We start from the raw sequence: 14,997 nt of genomic DNA, 5'->3' as shown, positions 1-14,997 counted from the left end.
GGCACCCTCCACCAGGCCCCCACTCATGTCTCCCACCAACCCCACCCCCCAGCAGTGCACGGGCACCCTCCACCAGGCCCCCACTCATGTCCCCTATCACTCCCACCCCCACAGTCACCAGGGGCACCCTCCACCAGGCCCCCACTCATGTCTCCCACCACCCCCACCCCCCCAGTCACCAGGGGCACCCTCCACCAGGCCCCCACTCATGTCTCCCACCACCCCCACCCCCCAGCAGTGCAGGGGCAGCCTCCACCAGGCCCCCACTCATGTCCCCTATCACCCCCACCCCCCCGCCACCAGGGGCACCCTCCACCAGGCCCCCACTCATGTCTCCCACCACCCCCACCCCCCAGCAGTGCAGGGGCAGCCTCCACCAGGCCCCCACTCATGTCTCCCACCACCCCCACCCCCCAGCAGTGCAGGGGCAGCCTCCACCAGGCCCCCACCCATGTCTCCCACCACCCCCACCCCCCAGCAGTGCAGGGGCAGCCTCCACCAGGCCCCCACTCATGTCCCCTATCACCCCCACCCCCCGCCACCAGGGGCACCCTCCACCAGGCCCCCACTCATGTCTCCCACCACCCCCACCCCCCAGCAGTGCAGGGGCAGCCTCCACCAGGCCCCCACTCATGTCTCCCACCACCCCCACCCCCCAGCAGTGCAGGGGCAGCCTCCACCAGGCCCCCACCCATGTCTCCCACCACCCCCACCCCCCAGCAGTGCAGGGGCAGCCTCCACCAGGCACCCACTCATGTCCCCTATCACCCCCACCCCCCCGCCACCAGGGGCACCCTCCACCAGGCCCCCACTCATGTCTCCCACCACACCCACCCCCCAGCAGTGCAGGGGCAGCCTCCACCAGGCCCCCACTCATGTCTCCCACCACCCCCACCCCCCAGCAGTGCAGGGGCAGCCTCCACCAGGCCCCCACCCATGTCTCCCACCACCCCCACCCCCCAGCAGTGCAGGGGCAGCCTCCACCAGGCCCCCACTCATGTCCCCTATCACCCCCACCCCCCCCGCCACCAGGGGCACCCTCCACCAGGCCCCCACTCATGTCTCCCACCACCCCCACCCCCCAGCAGTGCAGGGGCAGCCTCCACCAGGCCCCCACTCATGTCTCCCACCACCCCCACCCCCCAGCAGTGCAGGGGCAGCCTCCACCAGGCCCCCACCCATGTCTCCCACCACCCCCACCCCCCAGCAGTGCAGGGGCAGCCTCCACCAGGCACCCACTCATGTCCCCTATCACCCCCACCCCCCCGCCACCAGGGGCACCCTCCACCAGGCCCCCACTCATGTCTCCCACCACCCCCACCCCCCCAGTCACCAGGGGCAGCCTCCACCAGGCCCCCACTCATGTCTCCCACCACCCCCACCCCCCAGCAGTGCAGGGGCAGCCTCCACCAGGCCCCCACCCATGTCTCCCACCACCCCCACCCCCCAGCAGTGCAGGGGCAGCCCCCACCAGGCACCCACTCATGTCCCCTATCACCCCCACCCCCCCAGTCACCAGGGGCACCCTCCACCAGGCCCCCACTCATGTCTCCCACCACCCCCACCCCCCAGCAGTGCAGGGGCATCCTCCACCAGGCCCCCACTCATGTCCCCTATCACCCCCGCCCCCCCAGTCACCAGGGGCACCCTCCACCAGGCCCCCACTCATGTCTCCCACCACCCCCACCCCCCAGTCACCAGGGGCAGCCTCCACCAGGCCCCCACCCATGTCCCCCTGCCCCCAGGTCCTGACGATACACAATCATGGCAGTAATGGGCAGCATACCCAGCACAAACACCCAGGCAAGGATTGCATCCACCCACATAGTGAATGCAATTACATGACACAACCCCAATGGCAAGTATGTAAATGAACACATGTCCGTCACACACACATACACAATGGCTGCAAGTGAATGTCAAAACCCATATCATGACATGTATGAAACCAAAGACAAAATAACACAAGTGGAAGTAAAAATAAAAAATGTATTAAAGATTAAAAATAAGTAAACAAATCAAACATACAACTATGTGGATAACAAAATAAATGGTCCATGTTGGAGAACCAAAGTAAAAATCAAAAAACGAAAAAGGAATACAAAAACAAATGTTGACCAAAGCAATATCAAGTAGAAGCAAAAGAATGAAAAACCATTTCCACATGGTGAACACAATAATGAAAAAAAGAAAATGTTCCTTCAAAAAACAAACTAAATACAGGAATGTACCAGGGTCCATGAGCCCAACACCATAAAGGAAACCTACTACTACCTAATGAAAAAAATATATACAAAAAAGTGGCCATTGTCCGAGCGGTCCAAAATAATAAAAACAAATAAAGGAAACCTAACACTAACTAACTATATAACTATATACAAAGGCAGCGGGCAAGTCCTGCGGCTCACTTGTTGATGTTGCTGGCCAGGGCATCATCGAACTCCATGTCGATGTCCTGGAGGCGGGACTCTGTCCTGGCCCCGAGGTCTCGCAGGGATAACCCCATGTTCAGCTCAAACTCCCTGCGAGCTTCCTCGAGGCACTCAGCCCGCCTCAACGCCTGACGCATGGAGAACTCCGCCCTGACCATGGCGAGCCGCTCCTCTTCCGCCCGCTGCCGCTCCGCACCTATCCGCTGGACCAACTGCTCCCACACGGAAGACACCACCATCCCAGGGTTGCCCTGCCCTCCGGCCGATGCCTGCCCCTCTGATCTTGATGGCCCCGAGCCATGATGCCTCCCACGTCGAGCCCGCTGCTGCCTCCGACGCCACTGCCTCTGCCAGCACGACGGCATCCAGGCTGATGGAAACCACCGACGCCGTCGTGCACGTGCCCTGCCTGATGATGCTGTCACATCTTCCATCTGCTGGGGTCCAGTTGCTGTGTTGTCCACCCCTGCTGGACCTCCGACTCCCAACTGTGGCAGGGATGGGATCCCCACCGAGCTGGCTGCATTGGTCGGGGCAGGTCCACAGGGGGCCCTGGTGGCATCTGGGCTGGAAGACGGCAAGGAGAACGACTGGTGGATAGCCTGCACAGAGGAGGAGAGGGCCGCCACATTCGCCAACACATGCAGGAAACCCCCGAACATGGCCGATCCCAATTGGGCCACGTCGGCACGGTGCACTTCGTGATGACGTGCGTGCTCCTCCCGGGAAGCACGCACGGCATCACGAATCACAGCCGTGCGCATCGCAACCCCAATCAGGACCTTCTCCGCACGGCCAGGGGTTCCCACGTCCGCAGGTGGAGGGGAGTCAGGTGACATGGACATCCCCTCTACCTGCGGACGGGCCTGGGACGGGGCATCCCTGCTGGTGCATGGTGGTGCACTCACAGGGTCAGGGACAGCGACATGCACAGGCCCCTCCACGGTGACCTGTGCTGCCTCCTGCCCCTGGCCCTGGACTGCACCACTTGCACCAGCAGGGATGCCCCCACCAGGCCCCATGTGTGCCCCAGTGGCGGCCTCCTCCTCCTCTGTGCAAACCACCAACCTGGATGGCTCCTCACCGTCTCCCACCGTAGCAGGCCCCTGTGGGGGCACACCCACCCCTTCCGCTGCAGCCGTGGGGGCATCCCCGCCGCCTTGCTCCACAGCGCCGTCTCCGCCCTCTTCTTCACTAGCCGCTGCGTAGAGGGAGACAAAGAACACAAGCATCAGGGCACTGTACAATGGTCCCCTAGACAGGAAGCAATAGCAGATGAGCACCACTGTCAAAGTACACTTCCATCATGTCCCTCCACAACACATGGGTCAGTCCAGGCAAAACACACACAGTAACAGGCATGGTGCATGCCATGGACATTTCCATGCATGTCCAATGGACTCTTGAAACATTCAATGATATGTAACTCACATGCATCATGGCTCATGCCTATCACATGCACACACTTCACCTCAGTCACATCCATCTGGCCCCAAACACACCAAACACAGTGGATACAAGGGTAATTTGGCTGCTTCACTGAATCTGTGCATTGTCACACACATGTGTCATGCATCCATGGCATGCACAAGTCACAGACACGCAGGTCAGGCACACAGACATGGCTACCATATATGTACCTGGCATCAGCACCCATCCCTCACCCCCACCCATGTCCAGGTACAGAGACTGGCATGCTCTCATGTTCAAAATCTGCATAGGGCTCCCCATGCGGCATTTGAACACATGCAACAACCATGTGGGTCACACATCACTGGTCGCACATGCATTACCATGATGTCCCTGCACACATACATGCATACATGGCCTATGGCACACATACAGGCAAGTATCATAGAACCAGCACACCGCAACATGCCCTGTCTGACACAGTAATGCTTGGACACTTACCGCTCAACTCCAGACGGGCCTCCCTCTCAAGGATCTGGGCGTGGAGCGCTGGGCGTACGCGTTCCAGGACCCTCATCTGGATGGAACTCATGCGGCCCCGGCCCCCCTCCACGAGGCGCCGGGCCTTCACAAGGGTCCTGGACCTCAAGTCCTCCCAGCGCTTCTTGATCTTCAGGACGTCGCGGGTTGCCACCCCCTCCGCGTTGATGGCAACCACACAGTCGGCCCAGATCCTCTGCCGTCCTTCCTTGCTGGCGCGGGACGATCCAAAGAGGGCATCATACTGCCCCAGGACATGCTCCACCAGGACACCAACTTCGGTGGCAGTGAAGCTGGTGCCCCTCTGCCCCTCTGGCCTGGGGTTGCCACTGGTGCCAGATGTGGAAGTGCCCGACATGGCAACCCCAGAGGCAGGTGTGGGTGGGCAACTGGGTCCTGGGGCTGGGCTGTGGAGCGATGTAATCCCAGTCGGGAGTCTTCAGTTCCAGCAGGGGTGGACAAAGCAACTGGACCCCTGCAGATGGCTGATGTGCAGGCACCAAATGGCAGGGCACGGTGGCAGCAGGCAGGCAGGCATGCAGGCAGCAGCAGATGGCACGTGGGAGGCTGCTCGGGGCACTGGGGGGCAGTAACTCGGCCTTCTGGCCAGGAGCGTGGTCTTCCGTGTGTTTTCGCGTGGCCAGCTTGATACGGAGTGATTTGGCACGTGAAAATCCTGCACGTCAGCGTGAAATCCGAGGAAAGGCCCTTAGCGCGTAAGCGCGTCAGCACGCATACGCGATTCTATTGGACCAGAGTCCCTCAGCGCGTAAGCGCGTCTGTGACGTGACCCGCACGGGTGTTCCCCACTCAGCACGTGATGACGGGGCACACGTGGAAATACTGCACGTCAGAGTGTCATCGCGTGTAATTGGACAAAAGTGTGCGTACACGCGATTGGCCTATGTACGTGTATTTAATGGGTGCGCGGGCACTTACACACGCAAGTACGTCAGCGAACCTGTATCCCGTGGTGCGTGTGAATTTCCACACGCTATTGGACTGGGAACTGGATTCCAGGGGTGCGCGGGTCACACGCTGTATCCCGTGGTGCGTGTGAATTTCCACACGCTATTGGACTGGGAACTGGATTCCAGGGGTGCGCGGGTCACACGCTGTATCCCGTGGTGCGTGTGAATTTCCACACGCTATTGGACTGGGAACTGGATTCCAGGGGTGCGCGGGTCACACGCTCGCCTAGAACACGCGCAAAGCATTAATTTGCGCACTTTAACAATAACAAGCTCAGACGCCAGGATGAACATACCGTTCCTAGCAGCAGTGGCAGTGGGCTACCAAAGGAGGAGGAGGAGGATAGTCAGGGCCAGAATATTCACACCCAGAACCAGCCTTTTCGGGATGCCTGATGACCAGGTGTATGGGAGGTACAGGTTTCCACCACACATTATACTGGACCTGGTGAGTGAGTGGGAGGATGACCTCACATCACCCACCCTGTGCTCCCAAGCACTCAGCCCCCTGGAGAAGGTCCTCAATGTACTGCACTTCTTAGCCACTGGATCATTTCAGCGGACAAGTGCCATAGTGGTTGGGGTGTCACAGGCCACCCAGTCACGCTGCCTACACCAGGTCTTGAATATCATGACTGCACGCCCATCGTCCGCAGGCACATATACCTGCCCAGAACACCTGCAGAAAGGCATGCTGCCGCCCTGGATTTTTACGGTGTGGCACGATTCCCCAAAGTGCTAGGTGCCATCGACTGCACCCATGTGGCTCTACGTCCCCCCAGGGCATCTGAGCACATCTATAGGAACCGCAAGCACTGGCATTCCATCAACGTGCAGGTAGCATGTAATGCCAAGGGAATCATCACCTCAGTATATGCCAACTATCCCAGCTCCACCCACGACAGCTTCATTTACCGAATGTCCACCCTAAGCCGGGACCTAGAAGCTGGGCGGCATGGCGATACATGGCTGCTTGTTGAGTATGTATGCCACTGCACATGCATGCATGTTGGATACTGAGCAAGGTCACAACCCCACCAATGATACCAATCACCACCTCCACAGGGGACAGTGCCTACCCTCTCAGCCCCCACATGATGACGCCAATTCGGAACCCCACCACGCCACCCGAGGTAAGATTTAACACAGCCCACATTACGACCCGGGGCATAGTGGAGCGCACATTCGGAGTGCTAAAGTCACGCTTTCGCTCCCTTGACCGTTCTGGCGGGCAGCTGTTATACGCTCCCCCAGTAGTGTGCAGGATCATAGTGGCAGCATGTGTCCTGCACAACGTTGCAACACGCCGGGGCCTGGCCGTGGACATGGTGGTGGCCCCACATCCCCAACCACATGCACAGCCGCTGCGCATGGGAGGGGAAAGGGCACGGGGGGAGGCAGCCCGTACACAGCTAGTGGCTAATTACTTCACATAGAAATCACACCCCTGTGGAGTGCACACTGCCCTGGCACATTCCATCTGACAATCAATGATGACTCAACCTGACACTGATCCTGAATGTCTGGAGAATGAACCGTGAATACCATATCAGCCTGAGATTGTTCACCTGGAAGTGTCACAATGTGTGCATCCCTACACACACAGACAACACCAATGCAGTTTTGTGAAGTTACACATTCAAGCAGCTAAAATGATTACCCACTTGCAAAATGCAACAAGAGGACAGTGACATGTCAGCCAACCCAACCCCAGCACCGCCACACGACACACCGTGCCATGTCATGCTAATTGCAGGTAAACAAAGTAATCCCCACAACATGACACTAGTCTCACTATGTACAGTGTCCCTATTAGAAACCTGCAACACCTGAAATGCTCACAGCAATGCCGGACCAACAACATACTTGAGCACGTAGTACCATTAACATGACATCACAAATGTTACATATTAGTAGTCTCACCACCTGGAAATGCCTGCACTCCCACCACTACCAACTGTGCAGTGTTGGCGCCATGTAGAGTTGTAGGTGCACTGCTGCCAACATGGACCCCATCTCCAGACTAGAGGTCCTTGTGTAGACATGAGGAAGGGACCTGCAAATTGGGAGGTAGACACAGAAGATGAGTTACACATCAATGCAACATGCAGTGTACAACACAACAGCAATATGCACTAGGAATGTATACACAGTATTGACTACAGACTGCCCACACAGCTCATGGGAGTCCAACGTCACTGTGTAATTCACTGTCACTTGGGCACACCCTTTGTAAGCCCATGGAAACGGGAAGCAGGAGGGGTGTGTGTGACTCAAACCCAAGCATCTGAACCAAATACATTACAAGCCTGCATGTGCCCAGCCACAATGCAGCGTATGCCCACAGGAACCACGGAAGCCAACAAATCGTCCCAAAAAAATAGGGAATAAAAGAAATAACAATAAAAATAAAAATAAGAAACAATCAAAAATGGCCATTGATGGGCCCGGGGGGGTTGGGGAGGCCACCCAGGAGGTCCGAGGACAGGATGCACACCAGAACCCACCTGCGTGGATCCTGGGAAAATAAAACACCTCCATGGGCTCATGGCCCACACGGCTACCCTGTTGTGGGAGTATCACTGCTGTCGCTATTATCACCCTGTGCAGCTGCATCCGGAGGTGGTTGCACTATGGGAGGCAGCCCACGCAAGGCCCTAGTCTGCTCCTCCATGGCTGCAAGCATGCGGGTGTGGTAGGTCTGGTTCTGGAGGATGAGTGTGCGGAGGTCCCCATGCAACAACTCACGGGATGCCCGGACCTCCGCCCTCGTTGCCTGCATTTCAGCTGAGAGCGTACGGGTGAGACGCTCCAGCTGCTGTTCTGTCCTTTGGTGTGTAGAAGCCTCAAGCTCAACAAGAGTCGTCCTGAGGTGAAGGAGCTCCTGCCTCAGGGCTTCCCTGTGGCCCTGGGACTCAATGGAGATGGCCTCCTGCAGAGTCGCCAGTGCCGCCCGCCTGTCCCTGTTGGACCCCAACATGTCCTCCCTGTGTGACTGGCAGATGGAGTCGGTTGCCTGCTCTAGTCGCTCCATCAGCCTTTCTGGGGGGACAATGGAAGTGGCCACCCTATACATGGCCTGAGCCATCATCTCGGATGATGCAGCCTGTTGGGTTGCCATACCGTAAATGGATTGCTCCCATGCGGTATTGCCGGGTGGCGTACGGCCACCACGTCGGCGGGCACCACACCTGTCTGGGGCAAGGCGAACTGCGCCTTGCTGTGCCGGCACTGCCTGAGGCTGCAGGACTGCATTCCCCCTCTGATCTGCTGGCCCAGGAACAGGATCAGATGTCGCGGAGTGTGACCCTGCATCCGTAACCAGCGAAAGGCGTAGCTGCCAACACTGACATCCCCATGGAGGGTTCTGACCCTGGTGCAGGTGGGTGAGACAGAACAGAATCTCTCCCTGGAACACTCACCTGCGACGGCACGTAGGTCTCATCCGAATCAACACCTGAGTACAGCTCGGGGGAGGTGCAGCCAGAGACACCCCTTGAGAGCACGACCTGCAGCACTTGTGGGTTCTCCCCCACCACCACACCACGTCCCTCACTGGTGGTTGGTCGGCCCTCGGACCCCTCCTGGGTCTGCACCATCTCCACAACCCCAGCAGTATCAGGTGCGTCTTCCCCTGCAAAGACATGAAAACAAAGAAATGGAAACAGGCATTAGCACCATGGCACACAATGAGGGCTGAGAAGCAAGAGAACCAGTACTTGATTGACACATGTCCCACATGACTAAAACCCTCCCATGCATGCACCCTCACTGCGTATGAAGTGCAGGCAAATGGCACACACTGATGACACCAAGATGGAAAATGAACACATTTTCTGCATGCTGCCTGGCAGTGGCATCACACATTGGCCTGTGATTGCCAGGTGAAACACACATGCCATCACACAGATGGCATGTACCATTGCTATTGAGTGAAGATGGAGAGGAGGGCAGCACCTATTCATTCAGTCCAGTTCCCGCATGTAATTGCTTTTCTAATTCTAACAGGTCAGATTTTTCACCTGGAGCTGCCAGTCTGAAATGGTCCAATTGCACAGGGACATGTGTGTACAAATGATATCCAGGTAACAAAGTCACTCCACTTCACCATTGCCATGTCAGACATGTGACTAGTGGACAGCGACATGGCTAGTAAAAGTGGGGGAATGCAAACAATCTGACTGAATGAACAGTGAAAAATAAGCAACAATGTTGTGGCAAGGTGACACTTCAAGGGCAACTGGCGTGCAGTTGGGCTAGATGTCTACTGTTGGCAGAAGGGATACTGCTATGGCCAAATGCAGCTGCGCAGGAAGTATTGCATGAAGCACATGGCTGACCCATACGACTCAGGTGCACACACTCTCACCTGGCACACACACAGAAGCCCTCACACACACACCATGCACATGGATGACACACACATGCATGTGCACTCACCGGACAATGCCTCGTAATCAGCCAGATCTCCCACGCCTTGGATCTGTTCCTCCGTGACGTAGGTCCCAGCGACTGACTCATGTGGAGTGAGTTCCATGTCTACTACTGGAGACCCACCTCCAGTCACTAGAGTTGCGGCATGACTTGAGGCCAGCTTACTCTTTGCCCTGCGCTTTAGGTCATTCCAGCGCTTATAGCAATCATTGGCTGTGCGCCTCACGATTCCAAGGGCACTTACGATGTCCGCAACGGTCTGCCAGTGTGCCTGGCGTTGTGCAGGTGTGGTCTTGGATCCTGCAACAATGACCATCTCATTGTCATGTCCGGACACATACTCGACAAGTGCATTCAGTTCGTCATCCGTGAAGCTGGGCTTCCTGGACGGGCCGGACTGTGTAGCCGTGTCTGGGGCATCAGCCTGTGCCGGACGAGCACTCTTCCTCTTCCGCTTGGAAGGTGGTGGTGATCCTGAGTGTCCTGCGCCGCTCTGGACACTAGGGGCAGGAGCCCTGGTGGACTCTGTATCAGGAGTGTGGGATTGCACACTCAGCATGGGAGTTGGTGCAGGCATTGGCTCTAGTGTGATGGTGTCAGGGGGAAAGTCAGCAGCATGGACTAGGACCGACACTGTCCTGGCTGGGTGTGTGAGGGCTGGGGTGGATGGAGCCGCAGCTGCCCCTGCAGCCTCTCCGCCCTGCCTCCTTGGTGCAGCAGATGACCTTGCTGCCCCAGATCCACGTGGCATGATGGCATCAACGTGCACCAGCGCACGTGTCGTAGCCCTGCTGACCTGGAAGTCAGCCATGGAGTCAGCCAGGTCTGGTGCCACAATGGGCTGGTCCAACAAGGGCTGAGCATGGATGGTGTCAGCCACATCAGCCTCAACGGGAGGGGGGGAGGGGGGGGATTATGGGTGCCCGTGACTGGTCCTCCACACATGGGGGGACAGGCTCACGCTGCAAGTTACGACCACGTCCCCTACCGGATCCACCACGGCCACCACTTGTGGCTCTTCCACCTTTGCCACCCTTACGGAATCCTCGCCTCCCAGCCATGGCACTGATGTTAATGTGCGTATGGGAGTGGATGTAGACTATTGTCCTGGGCAATTGGGGGTCAAAGGGGTTGGGTACCAGATGGTAATTGTACCCTAGTGCTCTAGCAAGGCTGATTGTAACCCCTGGGGAAAGATGACGGGTCACGCAACGCACAGGAGGCCCAAAAAAGGGAGATGACGTGCACGCAACCCCTCCTAGGCCACGTGTGCAGAAAGAAAAACCTGCACTACGCTGTGGCACCCAGTAACACAAGAATGAACATATGCGTGTCACACGCAGCCTAGAATGACCTCTGAAGGGGTAGGCTACACACGGGGCAAGCACAGATGTTAGATACGTGCGTGACTCACCGTCTGCCTGGTAAACGAGCGTGTAAAAGGAGCACGTTTGGTTGGCAACACCCCCGCCAAAAGAAGATTTGTACGCTGTCTGAGGAGACAGGACAACAGTAGAAGGGAACACTGTTTGAGGGAACAGGCCCAGGTAAACCAGTAAAAGAGAAAAAAGAGAAAAAGCTGTCAGAGGTAACAGGGAATACGAACTTGAAACGCCGTGAAGTAAATCGCGTGTGAAACGACAAGAAGTACAGAATTCACCCACTCGCTCTCCACGAAAAGCACGTACAAGGAAAACGTGTTCTACACGTACCTTTTATACAGGCCCACACGTCCAGCGTCACTTACGCGGCGTGTACGCGCTAGGGCCATTTCCACCAATTACATGCTTTGTCACTTCTGCGTGTAGGGCCATTTCCACCAATTACACGCTTTGTCACTTCTGCGTGTAGGGCCATTTCCACCAATCACACGCTTTGTCACTTCTGCGTGTAGGGCCATTTCCACCAATCACACGCGATTACACTCTGACGTGCAGTCTTTCCACGTGTGCTCTGTCATCACGTGCTGTGTGGGAAACACCTGTGCGGGTCACGTCACAGACGCGCTTACGCGCTGAGGGCCTTTCCTCAGTTTTCACGCTGACGTGCAGGATTTTCAGGTGCCAAATCACTCCGTACCAAGCTGGCCACGCGTACGCACACGGAATACCACGCTCCTGCCCGGAAGGCCGAACTACTGCCCCCCAGAGCCCGAGCACGCTCCCACCTGCTGCTGCCTGACTGCCTGCTGCCCCTGCACTGCTGGGGGGTGGGGGTGGTGGGTGACATGGGTGGGTGCCTGGTGGAGGGTGCCCCTGGTGGCGGGGGGGTGGGGGTGGTGGGAGACATGAGTGGGTGCCTGGTGGAGGCTGCCCCTGGTGACTGGGTGGGCGGGGGGGTGGGAGACATGACTGGGGGCCTGGTGGAGGGTGCCCCTGGTGACTGGGGGGGTGAGGGTGATAGGGGACATGAGTGGGTGCCTGGTGGAGGCTGCCCCTGCACTGCTGGGGGGTGGGGGTGGTGGGAGACATGAGTGGGGGCCTGGTGGAGGGTGCCCCTGGTGACTGGGGGGGTGGGGGTGATAGGGGACATGAGTGGGGGCCTGGTGGGGGCTGCCCCTGCACTGCTGGGGGTGGGGGTGGTGGGAGACATGAGTGGGGGCCTGGTGGAGGGTGCCCCTGGTGACTGGGGGGGTGGGGGTGATAGGGGACATGAGTGGGGGCCTGGTGGGGGCTACCCCTGCACTGCTGGGGAGTGGGGGTGGTGGGGGACATGAGCAGGTGTGCAGGGTAGTCCCCTGTTTTGTGGGCTGCCTGCAGGGGCCGTGGAGGGTGTACAGGGAACACCTGTGAGGACCCACCCAGCCTAATCGCGTGTGTAACTTCCCACGCACCCCTGTAATACACGTACCAAGCCAAATCGCGTGTGAGAATTCCCGCGCACCCCTGAAATACACGTACCCTGCTGAAATCGCGTGTAAAACTTCCCGCGCACCCCTGAAATGCATGCGCCCAGGCTATTCGCGTGTGGAACTTCCCGCGCACCCCTGAAATACACGCGCCCAGGCTATTCGTGTGTGGAACTTCCCGCGCACCCCTGAAATACACGCGCCCAGGCTATTCGCGTGTGGAACTTCCCGCGCACCCCTGAAATACACGCGCCCAGGCTATTCGCGTGTGGAACTTCCCGCGCACCCCTGAAATACACGCGCCCAGGCTATTCGCGAGTGGAACTTCCCGCGCACCCCTGGAATACACGTAGCACGCTGGGAGACATGAGTGGGGGCCTGGTGGAGGCTGCCCCTGCACTGCTGGGGGGTGGGGGTGATAGGGGACATGAGTGTGGGCCTGGTGGAGGATGCCCCTGCACTGCTGGGGGGTGGGGGTGGTGGGTGACATGGGTTGGGGCCTGCTGGCAGGTGCCCCACAGTGCTGGGGGGTGGGGGTGGTGGGAGACATGAGTCGGGCATGAGTGGGGGCCTGGTGGAGGCTGCCCCTGGTGACTGGGGGGGTGGGGGTGGTGGGAGACATGAGTGGGGGCCTGGTGGAGGGTGCCCCTGGTGACTGGGGGGGTGGGGGTGATAGGGGACATGAGTGGGGGCCTGGTGGAGGGTGCCCCTGGTGACTGGGGGGGTGGGGGTGGTGGGAGACATGGGTGGGGGCCTGGTGGAGGGTGCCCCTGGTGACTGGGGGGGGTGGGGGTGGTGGGTGACATGGGTTGGGGCCTGCTGGCAGGTGCCCCACAGTGCTGGGGGGTGGGGGTGGTGGGAGACATGTGTCGGGCATGAGTGGGGGCCTGGTGGAGGCTGCCCCTGGTGACTGGGGGGGTGGGGGTGGTGGGAGACATGAGTGGGGGCCTGGTGGAGGCTGCCCCTGGTGACTGGGGGGGTGGGGGTGGTGGGAGACATGAGTGGGGGCCTGGTGGAGGGTGCCCCTGGTGACTGGGGGGGTGGGGGTGATAGGGGACATGAGTGGGTGCCTGGTGGAGGCTGCCCCTGCACTGCTGGGGGGTGGGGGTGGTGGGAGACATGAGTGGGGGCCTGGTGGAGGGTGCCCCTGGTGACTGGGGGGGTGGGGGTGGTGGGAGACATGGGTGGGGGCCTGGTGGAGGGTGCCCCTGGTGACTGGGGGGGTGGGGGTGGTGGGTGACATGGGTTGGGGCCTGCTGGCAGGTGCCCCACAGTGCTGGGGGGTGGGGGTGGTGGGAGACATGAGTCGGGCATGAGTGGGGGCCTGGTGGAGGCTGCCCCTGGTGGCTGGGGGGTGGGGGTGGTGGGAGACATGAGTGGGGGCCTGGTGGAGGCTGCCCCTGCACTGCTGGGGGGTGGGGGTGGTAGGAGACATGGGTGGGGGCCTGGTGGTGGGTGCCCCTGGTGGCTGGGGGGTGGGGGTGCAGGGGGACATGAGCAGGTGTGCAGGGTAGTCCCCTGTTTTGTGGGCTGCCTGCAGGGGCCGTGGAGGGTGTACAGGGAACACCTGTGAGGACCCACCCAGCCTAATCGCGTGTGATAATTCCCACGCACCCCTGTAATACACGTACCCAGCAAAATGGCGTGTGATAATTCCCACGCAACCCTGTAATTCACGTACCCTGCCAAATCGCATGTGATAATTCCCGCGTACCCCTGTATTACACGTGCCCTGGCTAATCGCATGTAAGACTTCCCGCGTACCCCTGTAATACACGTTCCCTGGACAATCGCGTGTTGAACTTCCCGCGTACCCCTGTAATACACGTTCCCTGGACAATCGCGTGTTGAACTTCCCGCGTACCCCTGTAATACACGTTCCCTGGACTATCGCGTGTTGAACTTCCCGTGCACCCCTGAAATACACGTACCCTGGCACCCTGGCTAATCGCGTGTATAACTTCACGCGTACCCCTGATATGCACGTTACCCGCTTTGCGTTCCTTGTTTGTCAGCCCTGTAAACTGGTCCAGGGTTAGCGCAGCCCTTTGCGATGATTTAGCGATTTTGATGGCTTTTCCTTGCGCGAGGGCGTTCTTGGGGGCGTTACTGGCGCTGCTGCAGGGTCGCTGCGATACTCTGCGCCACGGCTGGTTTGGGAGCCTAAAATCCATGAATACGCTGTGCGCGGAAATCGGTTTTAGCGCACCTGCCTGGCGCAGACAATCGCACGCGGACACTCTGCGCCAGCCGCTTGCGACACTTTTCTGCGAAATTCTATGAATTACCCTGATTTGTGTTTTGTAATACAAATGAGTGATTTTCCAGTGACCTAAAACATACAAGGCCTCATTATGACTTG

The sequence above is a fragment of the Ambystoma mexicanum genome, chromosome 1p (assembly GCF_040938575.1).
Source record: "Ambystoma mexicanum isolate Mex_15411 chromosome 1p, UKY_AmexF1_1, whole genome shotgun sequence".
NCBI lineage: Eukaryota > Metazoa > Chordata > Amphibia > Caudata > Ambystomatidae > Ambystoma > Ambystoma mexicanum.
This window is presented reverse-complemented; position numbering follows the sequence as displayed.